Source organism: Rhinolophus sinicus, linkage group LG05, assembly GCF_036562045.2.
Source record: "Rhinolophus sinicus isolate RSC01 linkage group LG05, ASM3656204v1, whole genome shotgun sequence".
Classification (NCBI taxonomy): domain Eukaryota; kingdom Metazoa; phylum Chordata; class Mammalia; order Chiroptera; family Rhinolophidae; genus Rhinolophus; species Rhinolophus sinicus.
In genome coordinates, this window is record NC_133755.1 from 23,054,004 (window position 1) to 23,067,758 (window position 13,755).

General features: G+C 35.4%; 1 long non-coding RNA gene across 1 annotated transcript in view; it reads right to left on the reverse strand.

Annotated features, from left to right (window-relative positions):
• Positions 1–3,189: 3,189 nt before the first annotated feature.
• The window catches only part of LOC141571816 (uncharacterized), a 46,283-nt gene continuing 35,717 nt past the window's right edge, over positions 3,190–13,755 (reverse strand). The window contains exons 2-3 of the long non-coding RNA XR_012496875.1: positions 5,471–5,553; positions 3,190–3,486 (exon numbers count right to left, since the gene is read on the reverse strand). This is a non-coding gene — a long non-coding RNA (uncharacterized LOC141571816). The remainder of the gene's footprint in view (positions 3,487–5,470; positions 5,554–13,755) is intronic.

Sequence of the window (13,755 nt, forward strand, 5' to 3'; positions counted from 1 at the left end):
TGAAATCTACCTTTGGGGAATCAGGGCTTAGTCATTTATTGTTGTGACCTCATCTAAGAAAACTCTTATCTGCTTCTTCCTGGAAACCCAATATTTAGTCTCTCAGTACCTTATGTGAGGTGTATAGTTTTCAGATGCTAGGGTGGTATCTTAAAATTTTATAGCTGACTTTGTAAAACATGCAGTATAAATTGCAATGTCATGAGGAATCTCTTTTTAATGTCTTTATTAGCTATTTCTCCCTGAAGCAATTCTTGGAAGAGCACATTTAAAATATTAAACAAATCTGAAGAGTGTTTAAGAAAATGTATGGCTTGGCGTAATTACAAATTTAGAGCAATGGCTATTCATACACTCAGTTTCTTACAAATAAAATTTATTGAGTAGTTTTTTTCAGTGATGTTTTACATTCTTGGACTGCACATCTCTGGTCAAATCTTTGCATTCAGTTTACGTCTCTTCCTTAAATCTGATAGGCATATTAGTGTACAACTCATACAATTTTAAGAATAAAGTCCTTCAACATATGGGATAAAAGGCTTACATCTAACTCTTTCATGTCGAGAGAGTTATAGTAAAATATCAATTAATATTGCTTGAATGTCTTTGTGTCTCTGTCTCTTCATATGTCAAAAAAAAACTAGTTTTCTTATCTCTTAGGTTTATTGTGTGGGGAAGATTCAAACAAATATACATACACACACAAGTAGAAAGATGTCTGAGTTATAGAGTTTTCTGTGTGGCGAACAGTTTGAAACAGTGAAAAGAAGACGGGCTTTGGAGTCCAATAGAATTGCATTTAAAAACTAGTATTTGAGTAACCTGGACAAATTATTTAAGATGTTTTGCCTTTGGCATCGTTAGTGTAAAATAGGAAGAATAACATCTACCTTTTAGAAATACTACTAAATTAAATGAACAACCTGAAGCTGTGAAAATGACTGGACACAAGCTTTTCAATAAGGGGTAGCTGCTGTCCCTGCTGTTATTCTTGTTGATTTTATTGGTGGTCTTCAGTGAATGGTGATTTGATTTTCTCTTTCTCACTCCACCTGCAAAGACTCAGCCTGCTCAGGTTCAGCTTTTAAGACCTGTGTTACCAATCTGCAGCACCTACAGAAAACTAAAGAATACAGAGACACAAATGAAGTTCTTTCTATCAGCCCCTCTGTTTCCAGGTTGCTAAGAACAAAGCTTCTCTCTGACTCTGTTACAGTTATAGTTCCTCCTTCTGAACTACCCCTTGGTAATCTCTGGTTTTTACCACAAGCAACAGATGCAATTGTGTGGCAGAGCTAATCTTCAGAAGCCAGAAGAAAGAACAAAGATTATAAAGAGGGAAAAAGTATAGTTTAAAAATCGGGGGAGGTGTGTCTTAGGACTGTAAAGCCGTGGCACTAAGTATTTTTGTGAGTATGGATGGCGGTCCCGTGCTGTAATCACTTTCTCCTACTCCTGCAGCTTGCTGTCCAACTCCTTGACAACTCTACATCCACGGCCACGGCTTCTTTCTCTGTATATTTCTCCTTTCATCTTCACTGTGATCACCTTGCAGTTTCGAATGTGTCGTTTATTCTTTTTAGATCTCTCTGAGAAATCTAAATTTCCTCATTACTCAATATTTCCAACACTGCATCTTACAAGGCACCAGAGAGCATCACTTTCCTCAGCCTGCCTCACTGCTGCAGATGGGCAATGCTGAAGGCATGCATTGTGAAGGGGAGCGGAACCTGCCACCCCAAATACGCTCTCTGGCATCAGGATTATTATAATCTGGCTATTTTTAAGAAATGGTAGACATAGGAAAGCTCTGAAACTGAGTAAAAGTTACCCCTTTGTAAGAGACATTTACATTTATAAGAAAAATTTTCATTTGTAAAGGTGTCTCCCTCTCTCTACCAGCAAAGAGAAGGATGACTCTAAATCTCTAGAAACTCTTATCACTGGAGAAAGCAAGGATTAAATCTGCCTAACCATTTTATCCTTGTTTACAGTTCTTTTCCTGGTAACCTTACATAACTGACTCTTCCCACCACCAACAACTTTTGTCTTTAGCCAGAGATGTTATTTAAGGTGGGGCTTGGGATATTTTGAGGAGTTACTAAGTTTTCCTGGGTATTTCCCATGTATACGGGAGGTATACATGTTATTACATTTCTGTTTGGTTTTCTCCTGTTAATCTTTTTATTACAGATGTATCTTAGCCAAGAACCTAGAAGAGTAGACGGAACATTATTTTTCCACCTCCACAGGGAAAATATTCAATATTTCACCACTAAGTATGATGTTGGCTGTAGGTTTTTGTAGATGCCTTTTTTTCGGATTGAGGAAGCTCCCTTTATTTTGTTGAGTGTTTTTATCATGAAAGGGTTTTAGATTTTTTCAAATATATTTTTTTAATCTATTGAAATGATAATGTGATTTTTGTCCTTTAGTACTATAGTGCATTACATTAATTGATTTTTGCTTGTAAATATTGTTAAAGGGAAAACCACAGGCCCAAAATGCTGTCACTTGTGCTAAAGCCCATGATATCAAATCTAGACTTAAAGTCTGACTTCACTGCAGTTTCAACCTTCACCAGAAATGTAATTGTTATCAACCAGTTTAGAATTTTCTTGTCAATGCCATCCCCCTTAGGAAGAAGGGGCGATCTGTCTGATGAAACCCTTGCTGCTCCTTCCCCCCAGAAAGATGTCTTGGTCTAAAATTAGTTCTTTCTTTCTTTCCCCCCTTTTCTTCTTTTTCTTTCTTTTTTTTTTTTTTTTTTGCTACTAACTACCCCGCCACACCCTTTTTCCTATAAAAACCTTCCATTTTGTCCAACCCTTTTGAGTGCCTTTCTGCTTGCTAGATGTGATGCTACTTGATTCATGAATTACCTAATAAAGCCAATTAGATCTTCAAATTTACTTGGAATTTTATCTTTAACAATACCATTTTTATTGTTGTCCTTTTCTGACTGAAATATTCCTATTGCTTCTGCTACTTCATTGGTTTAAATTCTATTCAGGTTTCCAGGCACATCTTTAATGCAACCTCTTTCAAGAATCTCTACTCCATAACAATTTATATTATACATGTTATTCTTTCATGATTTCGATTTTATCTTATTCGTGTGTATATGATTTTTGTATCACTTTACATAGTCACATGTGTATATGCTTATAATAATTGTTCTTAGAGGCAGGAAACACATTCCATGATTGTATTGTACCATAGTTTCCAGCAGAATAATATGTACAGAACACACACAGAAAAGTTGTTCAAAAAAAATGTTTGTTGAATTGCAAGGAGTTTCTTGTTCTGTTGAGGCCAATTTTCTGATAACTATGGCATTGAAAGTTGATGTAATCACATACTCAAAACATGCTAAATTCAAAACAGCAACCAGATTTCCATTTTCATTGTCTTGTCATTTATGTGGGTTTTTTGTCTTCTTGATGTCAAGTTATGGCAGATATTTCAATATGTGGATGCATATTTCTAGAACATTTGAACAGAAAGAAAATCCATTTAAAAAAATGTATCCAAGTGGAAAAAGGCATTTTCAGTTTTACTCAAAAAGTTGTAAGTGTTGAACAATGTTAACATGACATATATCCAACCCTTAGCTTTTAACCGTTGAAGACAGTTTTGTAACACTGACTTTAGCAGATAAAAACAAAACAAAACAAAAAAAACTTATCTGTCAAGCTTATATACTTACCATTTTCCCCCGAAAATAAGACCTAACCGACCATCAGTTGTAATGCGTCTTTTGGAGTTTGGAGCAAAAATTAATATAAGACCGGGTATTATATTATATTATATTATATTATATTATATTATATTATATTATATTATATTAATTATCATGTTATATTATATTATATTATATAAGACCGGGTCTTATAATAAAATAAGACCCGGTCTTATATTAATTTTTGCTCCAAAAGATGCATTAGAGCTGATGGTCCTGCTAGGTCTTACTTTTGGGAAACACAGTATTGTATCTGCTGCAAATGTAGTCCCCTTCTAATTTTTATTATTATTATTATTATTATTATTATTATTACTACTACTATTAAAGAGAGCTCCCTGCGATCCAGAAATTACTTAGGAGTGGCAGAAAGTTTCACATCAATTGCATTCTGTTTTTCAGGCTCATGTGGGAGTGTTTGTTACACACACACACAGTGGTGGGAATTTATGGGAAGTCCAGCCTAGAGGTTTTAATGCAGAGGCCAGAAGACATGCTGCCCTGGTCTGGCTGTGCCCCTGAGGATTTGCTCTCAGCACATGGCTTCTGCTTTCTGCACCCTGGTGGGTGACAATAGGGACAATAGGGATTCAGGATGTGAGCATCCTGTTATGGAAGAATCATTTTATAAAGTAAACAACTATGTTATCCATTTTATGGTCTCCACAGGCATTTAATGAAGAGACACTTAATGAATGAGGACCCATTGGGTATAACGGAATTTGCTAGATACCAGAATGGTTTTTGGCAGGACAGGTGAGAAAATGTATAATTAATCACCATGTATCCATTTTTCCTCCTTAGGCTTATTGAAGCTCAGTCTAAAATAATGTCAAAACAATTATAGTACATGTTTCTTTTTTTTTCCACCTAAAGAATTGTTTTAATCTTCTCTTGCTTAAGGCATGTACTAAGGCATGGACTCGATGAGACTGGGAGAAATGATTTCCAACAATGGACTGTGAGACCCTGGAAAAGTCATTTCACCACTTGTACACAATTTGTTCATTTTAAAATGAGAGTTGCTCTAGAAGATCTTTAAGGTGATTTCTAGCTCTCAAATTCTACAATTCTGCCTGTGCTGTTCATCTCCTTGCACTGCCAATATGTCAATATTAATATCATGACTACAACAGAATTGTCAGGGGTAGTCAAATACTTATACAAACTGTGCTCGTCGCAGTGTTACTGAATACAGTGGTCCCCTCTATCCAAGGGGATATGTTTCAAGTCCCCCAGTGGATTTCTGAAACTGCGGATAGTACCCAAGTCCATATGTACTATGTTTGGCCTATACATACACCATTTTCACTTAAAGGAAGTACTTTCGGCTTCTCTTCGGCTTATTCAAATTGCCAGCACCACTACTCTTGTGCTTTGGGGCCGTTATTAAGTAAAATGGGGTGACTTGAACACAAGCACTGTGATACCATGACAGTCTATCTGATAACACAGAAAGCTTCTACGTGACAAAGGGGCAGGGAACACATACAGAGTGGACATGCTGGACAAAGGGATGATTCACGTTGTGGATGGGATCTCTCAGGGACAAAGTGGGATGACGAGAGATTTCATCACACTACTTAGAACAGTGTGCAATTTAATACTTATGGATTACTTATTTCTGGAGTTTTCCATTGAATATTTTCAGACTGAAAATGTTGAAACTGTGGAAAGCGAAACTACAGATAAGGCGGGGAGGGGGGAAACTACTGTGTACCAGCTTACCTGGAACCTGGAAACGCAGACGGGGCTAAAGAGAAGTTCACCTACATTCTTTTTGCAAAGAAAGCCCATTTAAAGCATATCACCTGGACACAGAAAAAATTAGTTATGTGACTGACAATAAGGAAATAAAGAGCCCTTTTCCATTAGTTTAGACAGTCGATATAAGTTTGCTAAATTGATAGGTTTTGACTGTTGGTGTGTTAGGTGGTGTATTTCCCACACTATGTTCCAAAGAATGCTACTGTTCCTCAAGATGTTTTCAAATATTTTTTTGGGGGGTATTGGGAACAACTCTGATCAAATAACCTTATAACTCTTTATACTACCCCCACCTTTTGGAGATTTACAGCAACTCATAGTAACTAAAGATTCTGAGAAATGCTACAATTAAGAAAGCACACACTTTCAAATCTATAAGACCACAGTAACTCCCCCCCACACACACACCCCATAGATCACCTAGAGGTTTTTTGGAATGTAGATTCATAAATGCTAATTTCAAGAATTGTTTCCTTACTGGTTACATTCTCTAGAGACTTGAAAGACTGTTTAAAATAGTCAAACTATACTGTTTTAGCACTTTTTTCCCTTGACATCAGTCACATGTCACCTCAATATTTATGGCTCAGTTTTTATGAACACATTTTGTCTATTTTTCTGATGATTGTCCCTGTGCCATTCATTTCTCAGGATCCCGCCCCCCCCCCCCCCCACACACACACACCAGTAGCTCACTGAAGCTTACATTTCCTTTCTAAATGTTTCTATGAAGTATTTCTATATTTCTTATATTTTGGAAAAAAAGATGCTTTATAACGTCCAAATTTAACTTCTGTTTTGAGGTTTAGTGTTTAGTCAGGAGCAATTCAAGTTACTGGGTTAGTGTAAAGAGTGCAGCACAGTATCTTTTTCTTTGTACCCAGAAGAAGTCTCAGGGATGGATAAAATTCACTATGTCTCCTGCACACTTTATAGAAACAGGAAGTGCAATACAGGTATGCCCAAATTGCTCTAGTAAGAGACACATTTATTTTCTCTCCTTCCCATTACTTTTCTAAGTGCAAGATTCACCTCCCCAATGAAGCCTCCTTTAGCACCGGACTCCAGTTTATTCTGATTCTTCTAGTTGTTCCTTCAAATTAGATTCATTTTATTTTTCTAAGCTGTTCTGTGTGTTTGGGGCTTGTCACATCATAAGATTATAAGCTCCCTGGGGAAAGCTGTTGTGAATATTTTTGCATGTGTTCACATCCACAATGTTATGATTTCAAAAATTACTTTAGAATGAGTGTGGGACTATCTAAAAGAATTAAAAGACCCACGTCTTTACTTGAGTTCAATCTATGACTTTGAAGTTCTGGGCGAACATTGGAATTTTGGGGGCAGGAAAAGCTAACCCCTACCAATGTGACATTCTATATTGAGAGGGAAATGATTGAGAGAAAGAGTGCACAGCTATTGATAGTAACAATTACTCTAAGTTATCCGTGTTAACTGTCTCAAGAGCTGTGCTTCACAGCATTCAGAGGCAATATCATGCCTATTTCATGAGTGGTAAGGGACTTGCTTACGAGAAGCCAGCAATGCCTCAATGTAAAGCCCCATCTGATCCCAGAGGCCTAGGCTTATCGCCGTTCCACCATGACTGAAGATGTTCTGGTTCAGAAAGCATTGCCTTCTGTACATGGTGGGCCTAACTAATCTGTCTGTTTTAAATTGATATTAGTAAGCATTCGAATTATCAGGCAATAATTGTAGCTAATAATAATTTGGGGTTATTCTTATTTTAGTCCTATAAAATAAAGGGTTTCATTTACGCCTGACTAGATGTTAATGTATACATTTGATGATAATGAATGTTTTTCTACAAATAAATGTTGGTATGTAAAATGAAAACTCAGACACGGAAACTTTTTCTTGAACTGGATATATGTCAAGAGCTTACTATAGTGAATGGAAAAAGTTAAGGAGAGGATAAAGGAAAAAAGGCCCCAAAATAAAATTGGATGTACAGTCTGAATTCCATGCAGTCTAAACACCAAATATTAGGAAGTAAATTTTGGTAAATCTAAATGACTTTTTATCTGACAGCTCCCTTCAAAAGCTGATATTGACTACAGCTTGACTGTCTGTGCTCCGATGCTTTTATTGACTTTTCTGTTCTGTGCTTTGTGATGCAGTAGCAGAGTGATTGGATCAGTATATTTTTCCCTTTGGGATTATTGTTGGAATCTTGGAAATCTTGCAGATGCATTTATTGCATTTCCAAAATTTTAGTGCTTACTTAACCAACCCAGGGTGTGCTGCTACGAGTATGTTGTGTGGTTCAGGGAAAGGAAGTAATTTATTGGAGATAATATAGATAGTTTCAAAGTTATATCATAGTTTCTGTTAATGGAGCATATAACCCCAGAGAAAAACACACTATGAAAATGGTTTAGGCCAGCTTGCAAGACTGTAGTAATGAATTCTGTGTCTATGCTGGTAGTGGTTATTTTTCTTTTTTCTGAACCATGTTATTCTCCAGCTCCTCCTTGCTTTCTTTAAATTAATTTTGCTAATTTCCACTGCCGCCACACACAATTTTTCCTTGGCGTGAAAAAAAGCCTTCTGTTACTTTTTAAATGTATACTATGTTGTGCGCTGGCTCACTTAATAACTGATGAATGTGAAATCATATCTCTCACTCATTTAAAGTAAATGACGATTATTTTTAAGTGAACTTTGAAACAATTTTATTTTTTATGTTATTATGAGGCTCACTGAATTCCGCTTTTAGAGGTCACACAGCTTTCACTTCTATCCTTATCTCTCTATCTCTCTTTTCTTCTTTTTCTATTTTCATTTGCTCCTGAATCTGAGACTTTCCCTATTTTATACTTTTCCCATACTCTGGCCAAGTCTTTAACAAATTAATGAACATACAGTCATTTATCTCCATTGTAAAGGACAATGTGCATGAGGCAATAAAATACTGTAAGAAGCAGATTTTTTTTGCCTAAAAGATGATTTTGCCTAAAAGAAATTCAAACTCAACAAAAACTATATTATAAAAAACTATTTTCTATGTATTTTCCCATAATTTAAAAAAACAAACCCAAAAACAAACACTATTGAAGTATGACTGACATACAAAAAGCTATACATATTTAATGTCCACAACTTGAGATTGGAGATAAGAATACACCTGTGAAACCATGACAACGTATGCTGTAAATGTATTCATCACCTCCAAAAGTTTCCTCCTGCCCTCTTTTTTATTATTGTGCATGTGATAAGAACACTTCATGTAAGATCTAACCTCTTAGCACATTCTTTAGTATGCAAACTGCTGAATAACTATAAGCACTATGCTAGCAGGATAGCAGATCTCTAGGACTTACTTGTCTCCATAACTAAAACTTTGTATCCTTACAGCAGCCCTATGAGATATGTTTCGGTATCCTCGAGATTAAATTTGCAAGTGAGAGAATAGAGATTTAGAAATTATTAAATATCTCAATGTCATAGGAGCTGTTAAGGAACATGTGTTAGTCAGGATAAGTTAGCTTATGCTGTAGGAACAGACCATCCCTGAAACCTCACTGGCTTGAAACAGTCAATCTATTTCTCACTCATGTCACAGTCCGAGTTAGACAGTTCTCCGTCTTATGATTGCACTGCATAGTCTGGAAGGTCACCATGGCAAAAGAAGAGAAAGATGGTAGAGACACACAGGCATTTAACTTCTTGAAATAAAAGCAATGTATTTCAGAGTCCTTCAATCAAGACCTTGAGCTACTCCCATAGTTCCAACCCCAGCCAACGGGAGGTTAGGCATATGGAAACTTCAATAAGCACTAAACATTTCTGCCATGTAGTGAAATAAGTTAAATTCAAAAAAAATCACAAAGCTCTTTCCTCAGCATCACACTCTGCTTTCTCCAATAATTTCCATTTCAACCAATAATGCAATTATTTTTCAAGATTACTTTAACAAGTGAAAACTGAGCTGCTTCTATCTCATAAACAAACAAACATATGGTAATAATAATTTACAGTGGACTAGGTGCAGTTTTTCTTTTATTAACCTAACATTTTATAATGAATTATTTTCTATTCTCCAAAAAATAATTGAATGGATGTACTATATTTATTAAAATGTGTCTTTGTTGTTGAAAATTTTAATTTCCTCAATATTTTGATTATTATAAATAACTCTGCTATTGTGTTTCATGTATAGTTCCTTAATTTTAGAATATTGATTTCCAGTAGATTTCTTGAATGGGAATTACTGAGTCAAAGGATATTAACAACTTTAAAGCTCTTTATGAATATTATTAAATTGCTTCCAAAGTTGTTGCATTAATTTGCTCTTTATTCAGTGTGTGTGAGAGTGTGCCTATCATATTTATTGGGGGGAATTTGTATATACTTGGGAATTATTTGAAGATGGGTCGCTATTCTCTTTGACTCATAACTGACCCATTGTTTTATACTTATTTGAAGAAGGTAACTTATTGCCTTCTTTGTCATTGGTTTTTAATAACTTCCAACTATACTTCAAAATTCTATTCTTTCCTTGCTCATATAATTTCCATGCCTGCCTTAAAGACTGATATCTTGGATCTCATTGTTCATCTTATCTGCTCCTTCAATTCTTTCATTCATATTAATCACTCAGCAAGTGCCGCTTTTTTTCCCCCCTCATCCCTTGTTAAGTCCTGTTCTCCTCATTTGCTTTTGCTAATGAAACTCTATGATAGGATATACCAAGATGGAGCGATTCCAATTATAAAAAGATAAAGATATAGGAGGTCTACTGTTGCAAAGACAGACATTAGGTTTTGTGTTTGGATGGAAGTGCACTGAAAATCTCCCAAATGAATTCCACACTGAGTGGAATTAAGTAAGAGTAAAACATCCATGATTAGATTATCAGTTTGCTTGTCCTTGTATCAGGTTAAGTAGCACTTAAAAAAAGTTAATAGTTCAACCACTTCGATCATGCTTATAAGGCACTGATAATGGGAAAAACCGCTCAGGAATGAATGTCAGATTCATAAAGATGGTTCCTATCTCAGGAAACTAACCTGTGCTTTATTCTAGGAGTTATATTACCAGTCTGCTACCCTCTATTTTTCCATTTGTTTTATTTACTCAACATAAATGCAGCTTACCATACCTGTTCTATTGATTTTTTGTAACAGATTTCAGTAGTACTCAGAGACAGAAGCCCTCTTATGTTCTGATTGATGCATTCTTTTACCACACATGACAAAGTGATAGATGTACTTAGTTAACTTTCTCCAAAATCATTAATGCCACACTCACTGGTTGGCTACTCAGGGATTGGTTAAGTAGTTGTCATGCATTTGCTACCTGAAACACTGCAATACTGAATAAGGAGCCCATTAATTTACTTTTGAGATAACTCCAAAGGATAGGTATGAAATGCATAGTTAGAAAAGAAGTAAAAAATATATATACCATGGGCTTCAGAGAGATATTGGGTACTGAAAAATTACAACATAAGCCTGGGGTTAAAAAAAGAGAAAGTAAATTGATTTTCTCTGAATTTACACTTGGGAAATTGTTTAAAATGCTAACAAGTTTTCTTGCAATTTAGATATTGAGTTCTCGGGTGTATGTATATAGCATCTAAGTTTTAGTCTTGAACCCACAAAAACACTGAAGCAATAGATGGCACGCTTTTGTTTTAGAAAATCTTTCCAGAATTGATAAAGGAATAGAAAATATAGAAAACCTACAGATTGAACTAAAAGGCAATAATTTCATAATTACCAAAGGAACCTAATGAATAAATAATGAATGCTCTGAGAAAATGGGGAAAAAGTTACAGACCTAGAAGAAATCCATCTATTACTAATGCTTTAGTGAGGCAATTTAATAGTTCTCTTCTACATTTTATATCAATATTACTCACAAAGACTCTTTCAGCTATAATTAGATTTTCCCCTATGGAATAAAAGCTATGGTTTATCTTTCACTTTGAACCTAAGATAATTTCTCTTTTATAGTTAATGAGGCAGTAACTAAAGTATAAGAACCAGTTAGTCAATTGAATATCATGCAGCTCTAAAGCCTTAAAAATGCTGAGTTGCTTTTTCTCCTACTTTCTCCTGGTTTCTACTTCTAATTGAAAAGCAAAGAATCTTTTCCTTGTATAGAGCATTTTCTATTTGGGGGAAGATTACTTTTACATGGTAACCTTGTTCCTGCAACAGCAGATAGGAAAGAAAAACAAATTAGTAACAATAATTTGCATCTCTATCTTATTACACCCATAAGGAAATGGTGAAACAAACAAAAATATAAACAATAAACACTTCTAAATAGCAAGTCTCTTCCTCCATAAGAGAGAATGTTAGTTCAATGAATCAAAAAATGGGATAGATCTAAAGGGATAAGCTAGATTGTCTAGTTTCCCATGTAGGAAGAAGAAGTAGTGGAAGGAAACATTGTCCAAGCCCTGCCATCAAGAAATTTGCAATCTGTTGGGGGAAAAGATGACAGACACATACTACACAAATTATTAAAAGGTAGTCATCTATTCATTAACAATTAGTTAGTTTTCATTTATTATATTCTAAATAAAGCTCTGGAGTCTGGGGAAGACAATATTGCACAAGATAGAAAGCAGAGCTTACATTCTACTGAGGCAGGATATAGAAAATAAACAAAGAAACAACTACAAGGAGAGGTACAGGTTATGAAATAAATGCAAAGAAGGCAATAAGCTGGAGGTGGAGTAGAGGTTTTGTGTGTTTGTTTGTTTGTTTGTTTGTTTTTAGATACAGCGGTTTGACAATCCTCTCTTAGGAAATGGCTTTTGAGCACAGACCTGAATGACGAGAAACAACCAGTCACTGATGTTTCAGGCAGAAGAAACAGCAAGGTTAGAGGCCCTGAGGTGAAAACAAATTACAGCAAATTTAGGAATTGAAGGAAATGTAGCTGGAGCCTAATTTTGTGTGTTTGTGGAGGAGGGGGGCGGGATGGTGAGATATGCACTATCAGAAATGACAGAGATCACGTCGGCCAACCATAGTTTCCCAATCAGTTCCGTTAATTTCAGGTCACACTCAAATGCCTCCGTTTTATGACCTGAGGTATTAGAATAATAACATTGTATATCTCTTATAAAACCATTTCCTTTCTATTGATTTTTATCCACAGAGATCATCATAGTGTTATTATGATTTCCACTTAGTACTTGCTCGTTCTTACTGGTTTGTTGAACAATCAATACTCTTTGTCTAGAAAGCAGAAGCCATCTTTATTTCTCATCTCTTTTTGGTGAGCGTGAGGAAAGGATCACTCTTGCATTGGAAAACAAATTGCTGTGGAAGTACAAGTAATAACATCATGTTTCTCTGCTACATACTAGCAAGCTACATTGTTTATTCAGAAAGAATCACTTTTGCTTTCAGCCAAAGCTTTGTAACACCCAGGCATTTCAAATTGTGCACAGCAGTCTGACCGCCTTCATCAAGGCAAAGTTGAGTCCCAAGTTAGCCCTGCATTTGGAGTGGAGAGCTGCCCTTTTAATTTAGTGAACTAGTCATAGGTTTACCTATTTCTGACTGAATTTTCCTCAAAAAAAAAACACAAACAAACACATTTTTAAAGCAAAACCATTTACTAAATATATTTCTATGACACAAGCATCTGACCCCTGTCATAATCCTACATTATCATTGTTAACAAGCGTTATATAACTTGCATTCACGTACTGTGTGATTAAAAATGAATTATCTCACCTCATTCTCTAACCAGATTAAGGAATGATTTCACAGAAATGTTCTTATTCATTTCCAAGTGCTCATAAGTATTCTTCTATGTATTTTTGTCCATTTGTCTGTCTTTACTCGATACTGAATAACTCAGTAAAGATGTTTCTTCTACTCACAATAAAAAAAAAGAATTAAATCTTTATAAATTACTAACCTTATAAGAACAAAGAACTTGGAAAAGATAGGCACATGGCTCAGGGCAGATGGTGTAATATTAACAGATGACAGACAATGAGGACTACTCAAGCCCTCTTAGATTCTCTCTGCATTATCTTTGAGAATCATTCGTTTGTACTTTTAATTGGTATTCACTGAGTATTCATTATGTGCCAAGAGGGGTTTCAAGCACTTGTCATACAAATAACTACTGAACTAAGGGGTCAAGAAACAACTAAATAATTATATTGCAATATTACAACTGCCACAGTGAAGTGATGTAAATACTTTAGGACACAAATATGATACAGGCAGCCTAAATCTGATGGTTAA